General features: G+C 43.8%; 1 protein-coding gene across 2 annotated transcripts in view; it reads left to right on the forward strand.

Moving 5' to 3' along the window:
* Positions 1-12287, forward strand: part of KCNQ3 (potassium voltage-gated channel subfamily Q member 3) — a 223170-nt gene that overhangs the window by 141423 nt on the left and 69460 nt on the right. The window lies entirely within an intron of this gene.

The raw sequence follows: 12287 nt of genomic DNA on the forward strand, positions 1-12287 counted from the left end.
TGGACCACAATTGACCACAAGTAACGGAAACCATGGAAAGCAAAATGGCAGATAAGGGGCATCTACTGTAGTATATTTTTAACATCTCGCTATCACTTACTAGTTACCTTTCCTCCCTCTCTTCTTGTTTCCTTCCTCCTTCCCTTTTTCCTCCCTCCCTCTGTTTTCTTAAACAACAACACCAAAAAAAGAGCATTAGCCAGGCAGCAGTATGTGGCTATTTAGTCAGTCTTTTTTCCCCCCATTGTATTTAGCTTCACAGCTTCCTTCTATTTATGGAAGGTAATAATATAAATTTTCGCTTTGAAAAATACATATGAAAATATATTTCACGTTAAAAATTCAAGCTCAAGAAAAATAAGTAGTTGATGGTGCCGGTAGTGAGGAAATATGGAGAAATCATCACTAAAGTTTGAGACTCCTGCACCTGCTGATATCTCGGGTTCTGTCCAGTTCTCAGATTCCAGGGGGTGTAGGAAAACCAAGAACCTAGGTCCCCAGCAGTGCTTGAATCTGCACGGTGACATCCAGGACACCTGCCTTCTCTGCCAGGCTGTGGCTTTCCTTTCAGCAGCCGGCATCTGAACGCTCAGTAAATGCTTTTGCCATTGGTCTCCATCAGGTGTTCAGTAAAGAACGGGCACGCATGTATGTTATGAAAACGATAATACCTAGATTATGAAATCAGCATATTACCCTAAGAGCTTAGAATCTGGATACAGGAAGAATTGCTGGGCATTTCTACCTTTACAGGTTCATCAGTGAAGGGAAGGGATAAAAGGAAATGAGCAGTTATTGAGCACTTACTGTACACAGTGAACCAGTAGTAACTGGATCTTGCTTTGAAATTGAGGCTCAGGAAGGTCAAGTAATTTAGCCAGGAATATACAGCTGTTAAGTCGGAGATCAGGACCCAACACCAAATGTCTGACTCCAAAGCTATTGCTCTTTTCATGAAGTAACTCTTGGCTCACTTGATGGGGAGTCTGATACAGTCTTCATATCTGAGTAAGAAAAATCCTCACTTTTTATTGACTACTTTTTACTGCGTTCTCATCAGGCTGAAACCCCTCAGGACCCCACACGTGTTTCCTTTCTGGCCCCCAATCCTTTGCAGTTCCTCTACCTAGAATTCCCTCCCTACTCCCTTTTCACTTGCTTTGCTTCCCAAACCAGCCCCCTCCTCCAGAGAGCCGTTGGGCACAATTCCAGATCACATTGTTCTTTCCTCTTTGGAAGTGACATTGTGAGACTAGAGACAAGTGTCAGATGTGTGAGGTTGTATCTTCTCTCACATGTGGGGGTTCAAATCCTAGCTCTACCACATACCAGCTTTGTAAGTTTAGACAAGTCACTTTATGTTTCTGAGCCTCGGGTTGCTCATCTGTAGAATGGGCTCAATACCGTGAGAGTTAAATCTCGTAGCACATATCAGAATTGAACAGGCACGTTGGTGAGATGACTCTTCTATTTCTCCTATCTAGTATCTTCCCATCCTGACACTTTTTATCCACTCCTGCCAGAGTTTCTTCTGCAACACAGATTTGATTATCTAATTCCTCCTCAAAAGCATTTAAAGACTGCCAGTTTCCTTGTGTAAAACATCATGGTAGAACAGAGGTGGCATGCCAGCCTCTGCTGCAACGTCGTTTGTCCCCGAGCAAACTCCTCTCTGAGACTTATGTTCTCATCTCTAAAACTAGAACAGTGAGGTGTATTCCATAGGATTTGGGTAAACAAAGTGCCTATAAATAAGTAAACATTGTTTTGCCCCCCCCCCCCCCCCCAAATACAATGTCAGGAGGTATGCTAAGCCCTGGGAGATTCTAATACTAAAAATAATTCAAATATTCATTCATTTCAGTAAACGTTTCTTTTGTATCTACAGTGTGTTGCATTGCCAGGTGCTGGCGATCCAGCAGTGAATGAAATAGACATGGAGTTTACAATTTTAGCATATTTATCTAGTTTTTCTACCGTCTATCTGGTGAGGAAAATGAACAAGGAAACACATCATTATCAGCTAGATGTTATGCTGTTGAAGGTAGTGTAGTACACAAATTAAACTTGCAGCTCTGGCATCAACAAGTTCTGGGTTCAAATCCCAGTTCTTCCACTTACCTGCTGTGGGGCCTTGGGTAGGTCCGTTGACATCTCTAAGCAGAAACAGGGCCAGTATCCTGAGGTCATTTTGGTGGTCAGATGAGACAAGCTGTGCAAGTTGCCAGCACATCGTAGGTGGTCCATGGATATCAGCACCCCTCCCAGTTCCTACACAGGGTGGGAGTACCTTCCACCACCCACCCCGTAATTCCCTACACAGCATCCTGTACATAGTAGGTGTCCTGTGAATGCCTGTTGATTGACTAGTAAAAAGTTACTGGACAGAAGCAAGCAAATGCATTCACTCCATCTGAGGTCAGCTGCTCTGACTCACCCACATACGAGGTATTTGCCGTTCTCCACGGCCTAGATAGGTGTTTCTTTCCCACTAATGCATAAAAAGAAATGAGCTGAGTTCACTTCCTGCCTCAGAAGAAATTTGGTGTTGCTGTTAAGTGGTTGTGTAGAGCAGACTAAGTTCCTATGCATGTAAAAATATCTTTGCTCTATGCAGATGCCTTGGATAGTACAGTGTTGGACGTAGTCTTGGTAAAGTTCGTTCAAATCCCTCATCCGCTCCTACCTCTGTAAAGCATGAGAATAATCGTTTTCCTTTCTACCATTCTGTGTTTTTCTAAGGACAAAGAAAGGCAATGGATAATAACTATCATAATAAAATGACTATTTGAAATAATATCATTGCATGGCGTCTTTATAAAGTAAGAAGAATCTTACGTTATACTTAGAAGCAGATAAATACAGCGAGGTGAGCTCTGGCAGTTTTCCAGCTCTGTGACCTTGGGCAACTAATTTCACGTCACTAAGTCTATTTCCTCATTTATAAAATGATTATAACAAGTACAGCTATTCCACAGGAGTGTTGTGAGAGTTAAAGAAGTTACTATATGTAAAATCTCTATTACAGCATCTGGCACTTTGTAGACTCTCATCAACTAATTCATTTATTCAACAATTTTTTATGGAGAGCTCATCACGTGCCAGGCACAACGCTAGGTGCTGAGGATACATCGGTGGAGAAAACCCACAAAAGTCTCTGCCCTCATGAGGAGGTCGTGCCAGGACACTTACTAATCACGGGCCCGTGGGCTGTCTTTGATGGCCTTGGCATGAAGCAGGTGTTGGTTGCCTGTTTGGAGGAAAGTCTGCTTTATTTTCTGGGATTAGTACACAGAGGAGGTGAGCATAGTAGAGGAGGGAGGTGACTGGAATTAAATATCACGGGGTGTGGCTACTGGTTTCCTTCTCTGAATCTGTGTCATGATTTTGTAACATGAAGAGTTGGTCATAAAGGCAGCATTTCCCAGCACAGCTGGAAATGGTATGTTATACTTAAACCTTAAAATTTCCTTGAGACCTAAGTCATTTCCAGGGCAATAAAATTAGTGACAGATTCAGGATCTAAATGCCCATCTGAGGGCCTCAGAGGCCATGATTTGAAGGGAAATGGGAGATGGGAAAGCTGGTACATATTTGTTAACTTACCTTGTGCCAAAGATTGTTCTTTGTGTCATGACATTGGAACTATAAATAGTCACAACTCAGGTATTATTTTCTCAACGTAGAAACAGGCTCAGAAAACTTAAATGACTTGGCCAAGATCACTCATCAATTATGGTATAGAGCTAAAATTCAAGTACAGGAATTGCTGTATTATCTTTAACTGAGAGTTTTTCTATAATTGATTTATAATTGGCCTTCTGTAGGATCTGGCTCAATCATTTGAGCCTGTGTGAAATATCACATTTCACTGGAAATCATTGCTGGGGTCACTAATGACATTGGTTGGCACTTTGCAGCCCTGGCGTGGTCTTTAGTTTTTGCACTCTGTCAGTTTCTGTAATAATATCCAAGGCTTCCTGGGGGACTAGCAAAGCCGCCTCCTTTCTCAAATTGCTTTGGGTGTCATTTTGTCATCCCCAACATTATCGGTTTCTTAAACCAGTGGATTACATGAAATGTGCCTTAATTCTCCAAGCATTAACCTTAGAGGTACTTACAGAGGTGTTAAATTCCCTCAGTCTCTTACATGGCTTTTATGTATACATGGGTTGGAATGTGGCTGATTCTATCTTCTTGGATTTAGCAATTTGTCGAGAGCAGAGTGTGTTTGCAAGAGCAATCAGTCCATGGAATCAAACTAAATAGGAGGGAGGGCTAGAGTAGGGCATGGGCACCCTTAGATTTTCTAGCATTTTCAAAGTCTTATAAAGTTCAGTGTTAGGATCAACTGAGATCATATGTGCTCAGCACCGAGCACATAGTAACTACTCAGTAGGTGTTGCCATCACCGTCACCATCGTCACTTTCATCACCACCACCACCATCATCACCATCACCATCATCATCATCCATTCACCCTGTGTCATCTGACTGAATGTGCTTTGTAAGGTTACTGTGAGTGTATTAGTTTTCCATTGCTATGTAACTAATGACCATAAACTCAGTGGCTTAAATGAGATCCATTTATTAGCACATAGTTCTCAGGGTCAGAAGTCCGCACATAGTGTGGCTGGAATCACAAGGCTGCAATCGAGGTGTGAACAAGTTTCACTCTCACCTGGATCTCAAAGTCTTCTTCAAAGCCCATTCAGGTGGTTGGCAGAATTCATTTTCTGTGGCTGTAGGGTGGAGGTCACTGTCCCCTTGCTGGCTTTCAGCCAGGGGCCATTCTCAGCTCTCAGGGCCACCCACATTCCTTGCCACATGGTCCCTGTCATCTTCAAAGCTAACAATGGAGAATCTCACTCATGCTGAATCCTTCTCATGCTTCAAATCTCTGACTTCCTCTGACTTCTAGTCCCAAGATTTAAAGGGCTCATGTGATTAGGTCAGCCCCACCCAGATATGCTCCCATTCTCGAAGTCAACTGTACCATATAAGATAACGCTATCACAGGGGTGAAAGCCATCATATTGCAGTCCTTGGAGTTATGCAGGAGCCAGGTATCTTAGACGCCACCTTAGAGCTCTACCTGCCATTGTGGGCATATAAAGAGATGATGTGACTAAACCTCTTAGCCTGCTTCTTAGCGCAGGGTAGATACTCACTGAGTGGCAGCCATTGTTGTTTTGTTGTTTTTATTATTAGCATTGATCTCAGTCTTATTCTCAATCAGGCCTCTGCTTTCTCAGTGTCAGTATTGCCTTTTATTTTCTGTTACAAGAAGGCATTTAATCTCTGCAAGTGTCAAAGATTTGTCAGTTCTTTTGTCTGTTTGGATTGAATAAGTTGATGGAGGTCGTAGTTAAGCTGAAATCATTTGGGAAACAGTTGTCCCTTAAGAAATAATTTTCAAAATGTTCACTCTCAGGCAGAATCAGATATTTTCCAAATGAAAACGGTTTGCCCTTTGCAATTGTGATTCTCTAACTGAGCTCAGAAAACTCTTACCAGCAGTAATGGAGTTAAGAAGAGCCACATAGATAACTACCCTCTTTCTGGTTTTGTCCAGTCCCACTGCCACGTTAGTGCAGGTGGCCGTACACAGTAGAATCGTGTTTTTTCAATGGATTTTTCCAGAAAAGAATTCCATTCATCCTCTGTTTCCTGCCAGGCCTTGGGCAACCTGCCAAGTCGGGTGAACTGACGATGACACGTAAACCCATACATCGGATGATTTCAGACAGGTGTACGTGCCATCAAGAAATGAACGTGGTGATGCCATTGCAAGTGTCTTAGGCAGATGCTAGCATGTATTAGATGGAGCAGTAAGGAGGCCAGTCCAAGGGATGACATTTTGGCCAAGATGCAAAGAAGCCAGCCCTACAGAGCCGAGTAGAGCACCGCAGCCACCATTGGAGTAAATGCAGACATCCTGAACCTGTGATGAAGAACTGGCCGGCACAGCGAGTGAACAGGAGGAGGCCAGTCGAGGCTGTGGATGACTGCGCAGGGCCCCATTATGTAGGGCTTCGTCGGACATCCAGATACCGAGTGTTTCTCCAAATGCAGTGCGATGGGAAGGTACTAGAGAATGTTACGCAGGAGAATGGTGCGATCTGACTAGCTTTCAAAATACAGTTTGTTGTTTTTATGGCTGCCCAGCATCTATTATTTTTTTCAAGATATAATTCATTCACCACAAAATTCCCCATGTTCAAGTGTACCATTTAGTGGTTTTAGTGTACGAGGTGTGACAATTAAGTTCGTGAACTTGTTGCAACCTGAAGATAAAGGAAATATTGAAAGGAAGACACTTAAATGACATTCAGGAAATCAAGGGTAATACGCCAACAGCTCTGATGGCCATTCCAGAAAAAGAATTCCAAAATTGCTTTGAAGGGTGGACTAGGTAGGCACTGGCGTTGGTGCATAGCTTCCCAAGGGGAGTACTTCGAAGGTGACTGTAGTGGTATTCAGCAGTGAGGTATGTAGCACTTTTTCTAGGATGAGTTCGCAAACTTAATTGTTCAATCTCGTATTCACAAGATTGTGCAACCATCACCATTAGATCTAAGTTACTTTTTTAAATGATGGTTCTGGTCGCTGTGTGGAGAATGGACTGCATGAGGCAAGGTAAAGACGTTCTGACAGTGGTCCAGGTCAGATTGGATGGTGGCTGGACCAGGGCAGTGGTGGTGATGAAGAGAAGCAGATGGTCTTGAGGCTTCCCATTTTCCAAATTGGGCAACCTGATGTGGTGACAAGAGCACAAGTGTGGGGTTGGACAACCTAGCTTTGGATCTGCCACTTGCTACCTGCCTAACCATGGGCAAATCACTCAATTGAGCCGAGCCTGAGTTTCCCAATCTGAAAAATGGGAACATGAATAATTACCTCATGTGTTTGTTGTAAAACCCAAACAAAATAAAACACATATATGTCCTATCTCAGTGCCCAGGATGCAATATGTATTCTGTAAGTGTCATTTTTCTTGTTTTCAAATCTCCCAGATTGAATCTTCCTGTCTCTCTGCCCCCTACCCCCACCCACCCTCAGATGGAAGCTTCACCTTAAGGTTGGCTCTCAAGAACACTGTTCAGGGTTTTCCCTGTTATTACATAGAGTTAATTTCCCAAACCTGGAATGGAGGAGCTGCTTGGACTTCCACCTACCAAGGAAAAACCACTTTTTGTGGGGATGGGAGAATTGTGCACAGTTCTGACGCTCTCGCCACCAAGCTATGTGGTCTTGGGCAAATCACAACCCTTCTGAGATTCAGTTTCTCCATTTACGAAAGGGGGATGTTAACACCCACCTTAGGAAGTGAAGACCCTGTGAAACCTGGTTATGCGATGCCGTAGGAATTACAAGGGGCTGTACAAATGCAATGACACACTTGCATTCTTTCATATCTGCAAGTGTAAAGTGGATTCACCTGCTCTGTGCACGTCCACGATCAGCATTCAGTTGTGTACACTTAGGGAAAAGCCACAGATGACAGTCCTTATTTATAGTGTGACCACATGTCCTGGTCTGGCCAGGTCTGCTTTCATTTACACCTGCTGTCCCAGCATAATTGTTAGAGCTCCACCTTTTACTGTCAAAAGTGGTCTGGTTTGGACAATACATTATGTAGTCACTCAATTTATTCACTTCATCACTTTTCCCACAGGTCAAAGTAGACCTTTTCCTTTATTGCTTCAGCTGAAATACTGAAAGTGCCAGGTCTTGACAGTTTAAGAGCAATTTTGGAGATCTTCAAGGGTGGTTTATTATTATTATTAAAGGAATTTTTGCCTGCTTTTCTGCCTTTAGAATATAAGATGTAATTCCATCGTATATGCCTGAGTGCCTAATTCATCTTATATATCTATATTTGGTCTCTATAAAATATTAACAAAAGCAAACATTTTTTTCTGCGTCCTTAGGCTGAAACAGGTAAACAAAGGGGCCTGTGTAAATTAGAATCTCTCTTAAGCAGTAAAGAAGAATGATGTATTCATGTGTGAGATGAAAGGAAGAAAGCAGGATGTAGGTCTCTGCTCTTTCCTCCCAATAGTATCAAAAATCTAAGAGGGAAACCAAACTTCCATTGATGCTTTTAAAGTAGGCTGTCCAGGTGATTTATTAGCTCTGAGTCAACACTAATGTTGAGCCTCAGCTGGTGCTATGAGTGGCATGTCCTCTCCTGGGTAAGAGAGGTTTAGTTAGAAATGCTTTGGGCAGCAGTGCAGGTCACCAAAAAGATTGGCTTAAAGGAGAGGATTTTATTTTTCTCCCATAACAAGATATATGAGGCAGGCAGTTGCTGACATTTGTTCAGCCGCTCAACAATGCCAGAGCTGATGTCTAAATGATTATTGTGTTAGTTGCCTCATTGTGGTAAAACACTGCATCTACAGTGCATTAAACCAATGTACAAGACAGAAGAAGGAAGATACAGGAAGCCTTTTATAAGGAAAAGCTAAAAGCCTTCCTGACACATCTCATTGGCCAGAACAATATCACATGACAATGCAACGTACAAGGGAAAGCATGGGAGTTAGTGCTTTGGGCAGTTCTTAATGAAAATGGGTATCCATTAGGAATAAAGAGAAGGGAAGATGAATGCTAATAGTTGACTAAGAACGTTTGCCACAGGGGTAAATTTCAGCATGATTTTATGACTTGAGTGCTGTATTTTAGGAGGTCGAGATGTAAACATGTATTGACCAAGTGCTTACCATATGCCCACTGTATTGGCTGTTCAAAGGAAAATAAGTCAAATAGTAGCCAATGCCCTTAAGGAATTTTAAAGTTCTTAATTTTGGTGCGTGTCCATATTACCTAGCATAGTACTAGAAGCATAGCAAACCCTGAAGAATTTATGCACATGACAATGAGATGAGAAAGCATGGGCCTCCTGGCTATTGAGTCCTGTGATATAGATCCTCACCAAAGTGTGGTCCGTAGTCTAGCATCGTCTGGGAGCTTGTCAGAAATGCCATCTCTTTAGGCCCTTTCCCAGGACTACTGAATCAGAATCTGCTGTTTAACGAGACCCCTCTCCCCGCCCTGCCCAGTGATCTGTGTGCACAGTGAATATTGAGAAGCTTTGGTGTTACAGTGATGCTTGAAGTGGCTTGACCACATCTGCAGGAACAGGAACACAGACTTGGACAAGAAAAATGGACATCTTCCCAAGATACAGGGGAATGAGCATATGCTAAGGAGTCGTTTGTCTATGATTTAAATGGAGGTCTCTGCATTTCCCAGTGGGGCCACTTTCATCAACTACCTGGTCTCTGATGCTCAGTCACCTCTGCTAGAAATTTTTGGGATGGTTGTGGCTGTTTCCTAACGGGACATTGTGCGGGACAGGACATCTGAAGTGTTGAGCACCTTGCCTGGTATGTTATGGGAGCTCAGTCAATGTGAATTTCCTTTCTAAGAATATTCAAGATTAGAACTGAAGTGCAACTGTCAGGATCACCTTGGTAAGGATTGGAGGAAAGAGCTAAAGGGCGTTATGATTTCGGGCCATCACGCAAAACGTGCCATGGCCTGGAATGCGGTAGAGAACTGGGGTGGATATCACAAGTCAAAGGAAAGGCTTAAAGGCATCTGCAAGGAGACCCCCCTATCTAAGTGCCTTAGTTTCCTAGGGCGGCCTAACAAAGTACCATCAACTGGGTATAAAACAACAAATGTATTCTCTCTCAGTTCTAGAGGCCAGGAGTCGGAAATCGAGGTGTGGGCAGGGCCGTGCTCTCTGTGAAGGCTCTAGGGAAGACTCCTTCCTCGCCTCTTCCAGCTCCTGGCATTTACTGGCCATCCTTGGCCTTCCTTAGCTTGTAGATGCCATCATTTCCCTGTGTGTCTTTACATGGTCTTCCTTCTGTGCCTGCGTGTCTCTTGTGTCCCAATTCCCCCTTTTTCTAAGGACACCAGTCATATTACATTAAGGACCTCATTTTAACCTGATTAAGTCTATGAAGACCCTATTTCCAAAGAGGGTCACCAATTGAGGTAGTGGGTTTAAACCTTCAACATACCTTAAGGGAAGGGGAACAACATTACACTCAGAATACTAAGCAAGGGTTCTTGGTGAGAAATGGATATAATTCTGGAGAGGATGGGGTGCCTGAAGCTACAGGGGAAAACCCTAATGCTGTATATATCGCCACAGCAAAATGTTAAGGAAAAAGGAAAAAAAAAAAAAAAGACAGGTTGGAAACAAATGGTGAATTATAATGCTTTCTTTCCAAAAACTAGTGTGGGCATGGCTTTTCAGAATTATGTCTTCCCATTGCTCTGTTGCCTATGGTTTGGGATAAATCTCCCTGCTCGCTGTAGAAACTTTCAAAATAATGTTGCAGGGACCTTCCAGAGTGAGTGGCAGGAAGACACATTGTAAGAAAATTCCTATGACTTAATATGGTGAGAGGTTGGAGGGTTTTTTCCCCCCTTTCCTTTCTGCCTGTGTTGGCAGCAGCAGCTGTCTCTTTCTTTCTCAGCAGTGACAGGCTGAGAAAATGGAAGATGTATTTCAGCTGGGCGTGGGTGTGATTTCTCTTTTCTCTCTCAGGGGCTTCATCCAGGAAGGTATGGAGCTGTTTTCATCCTGGCCTGGGAAACTGAGGGAGCAGCTGTTGGGGCACTAATGAGGACTGCATCCTCCAGGGGCACTTCCTGCTGGAAGCACTAGAAGGGGGCCGATTTGAATGCAGATTGATCTCTCCCTGGGGAAGCAGCCTTGGGGAGAAGCTGGGAGGGGTGTTTGGTCCTGTTACCTGTAAACAGGTGAGCTAGTTCCAACATAGCCCTGAGGCAGAGAAACAAACATGTGACTGACAGAGCTGGCTTCCCAGGTGGATCAGACCCCATCCTGCCCACCCAGAGACAGCAGCTCTTCTTCACCATGTTCTGTGAAAGGTGCCAATTATGTGAGTTGATGTGGTTACCAGCTCCCCCACTGCAAGTCTCCTTGTGGCATATTCTAAGTCTTAATGCATTCTGCCAAAGGCTCCTCTCTCCTTGCCATGTTTTGCCCTGGGGCAATGCTGTATTTGCTCCCTTTCTCAGCACATTTAGTGACAAGAACTCACCTCTTGGAAGGCCTAGGAGTGTCCCACCTCTGCTCTCCTGGAGTGCCCTGCATGGTCCGCTCCATTGCCATGGTTTACTGACCACCTGTTAGCTTAGGGCTTCCTGAGAGAGGTCTAGCTCTGGATCATCCTCTCTCAGGAGTTCAGCCTGTGTTTGCTGATTAGCCATCACCACCTGCAGATCGCCCCACAGACACCTTGAACACAACCTTCACGATTAAACTCATCAGCTTTCTTCCAAACCTGCTTCTGTACCAAAACTCAGCAAAGGGCAACTGCTAGCTGCACCATCCTCCAATCCCTGTCGTCTTTGACTCCCCATCCATCCCACTGAAGTGGAGAAGCCACGGAAACTTCAAGTGCTCGGTGTGTTCTGAGTCAGCCTCCCCCTGCTACCGTCCATCGCCACTGGCTTGGTTGAGTCCCTCATCAACAATCGCCCGGGGAAAAGCTACACTGGGAGCACCTTTCATGCCGTTCTTCACCCACATCCAGAAAGGTCTTTATGAAACACAAATATGACCATAATTCCCCTCCCTCTCTCTGTCTAAAATGCTTTGTCAGGAAGGAAGAACTTTCCCTCTACCCTCTTAGGTTCTATGACTGGGATCTGCAAATTAAACTGAGAAAAGACAGATTCATAGGAGAAAAGACAAACTTTATCCATGTGTGTATGTGAAAGCTTGCAGAAAATGTGGCTCAAAGAACATTTGGGGCTTATAATAGAATTTTAATAGGAGAAGGGGAGGGGGAGAAAAAGCACTTATGGAAAAAGGAATGACTTTGGGGAAAGATAAGTGCGCCCTTAGGAGACTCGAGAGGGGGGTGATGGTTTTGTGGCAATGTTTGTTCATGTGAGTTCTTATCCCAATGCTGACTTGATAGGAACCAGTCTTTGCCCCAAACAGGAAGCCTCTCTTAAAGGGGGATTTATGGCAGTTGAATTATTTTGGAAGGCTCTGCTTATAGGCAGATGGAGATTGGGGGCTGGGGAGAGTTCAGACAACGCCTTTTTCTCCATCTTTTGATTCTCAAATGACTTCAGCTCAAAATAATTTTTAATGCCACAGTGATATATTCTGGATGCCTTCACCTTCAATGGCTCCCTGTTATCTGCCAGATAAGTGCTCAACTCCTTAACAGGACTTCCCAAACTCTTTAGGACTTGGCCTCCATCTCCTTGAAAGAAAGGAC

Source organism: Rhinolophus sinicus, chromosome 6 (genome assembly GCF_057876585.1).
Source record: "Rhinolophus sinicus isolate RSI-liver-muscle chromosome 6, RSI-T2T, whole genome shotgun sequence".
NCBI lineage: Eukaryota > Metazoa > Chordata > Mammalia > Chiroptera > Rhinolophidae > Rhinolophus > Rhinolophus sinicus.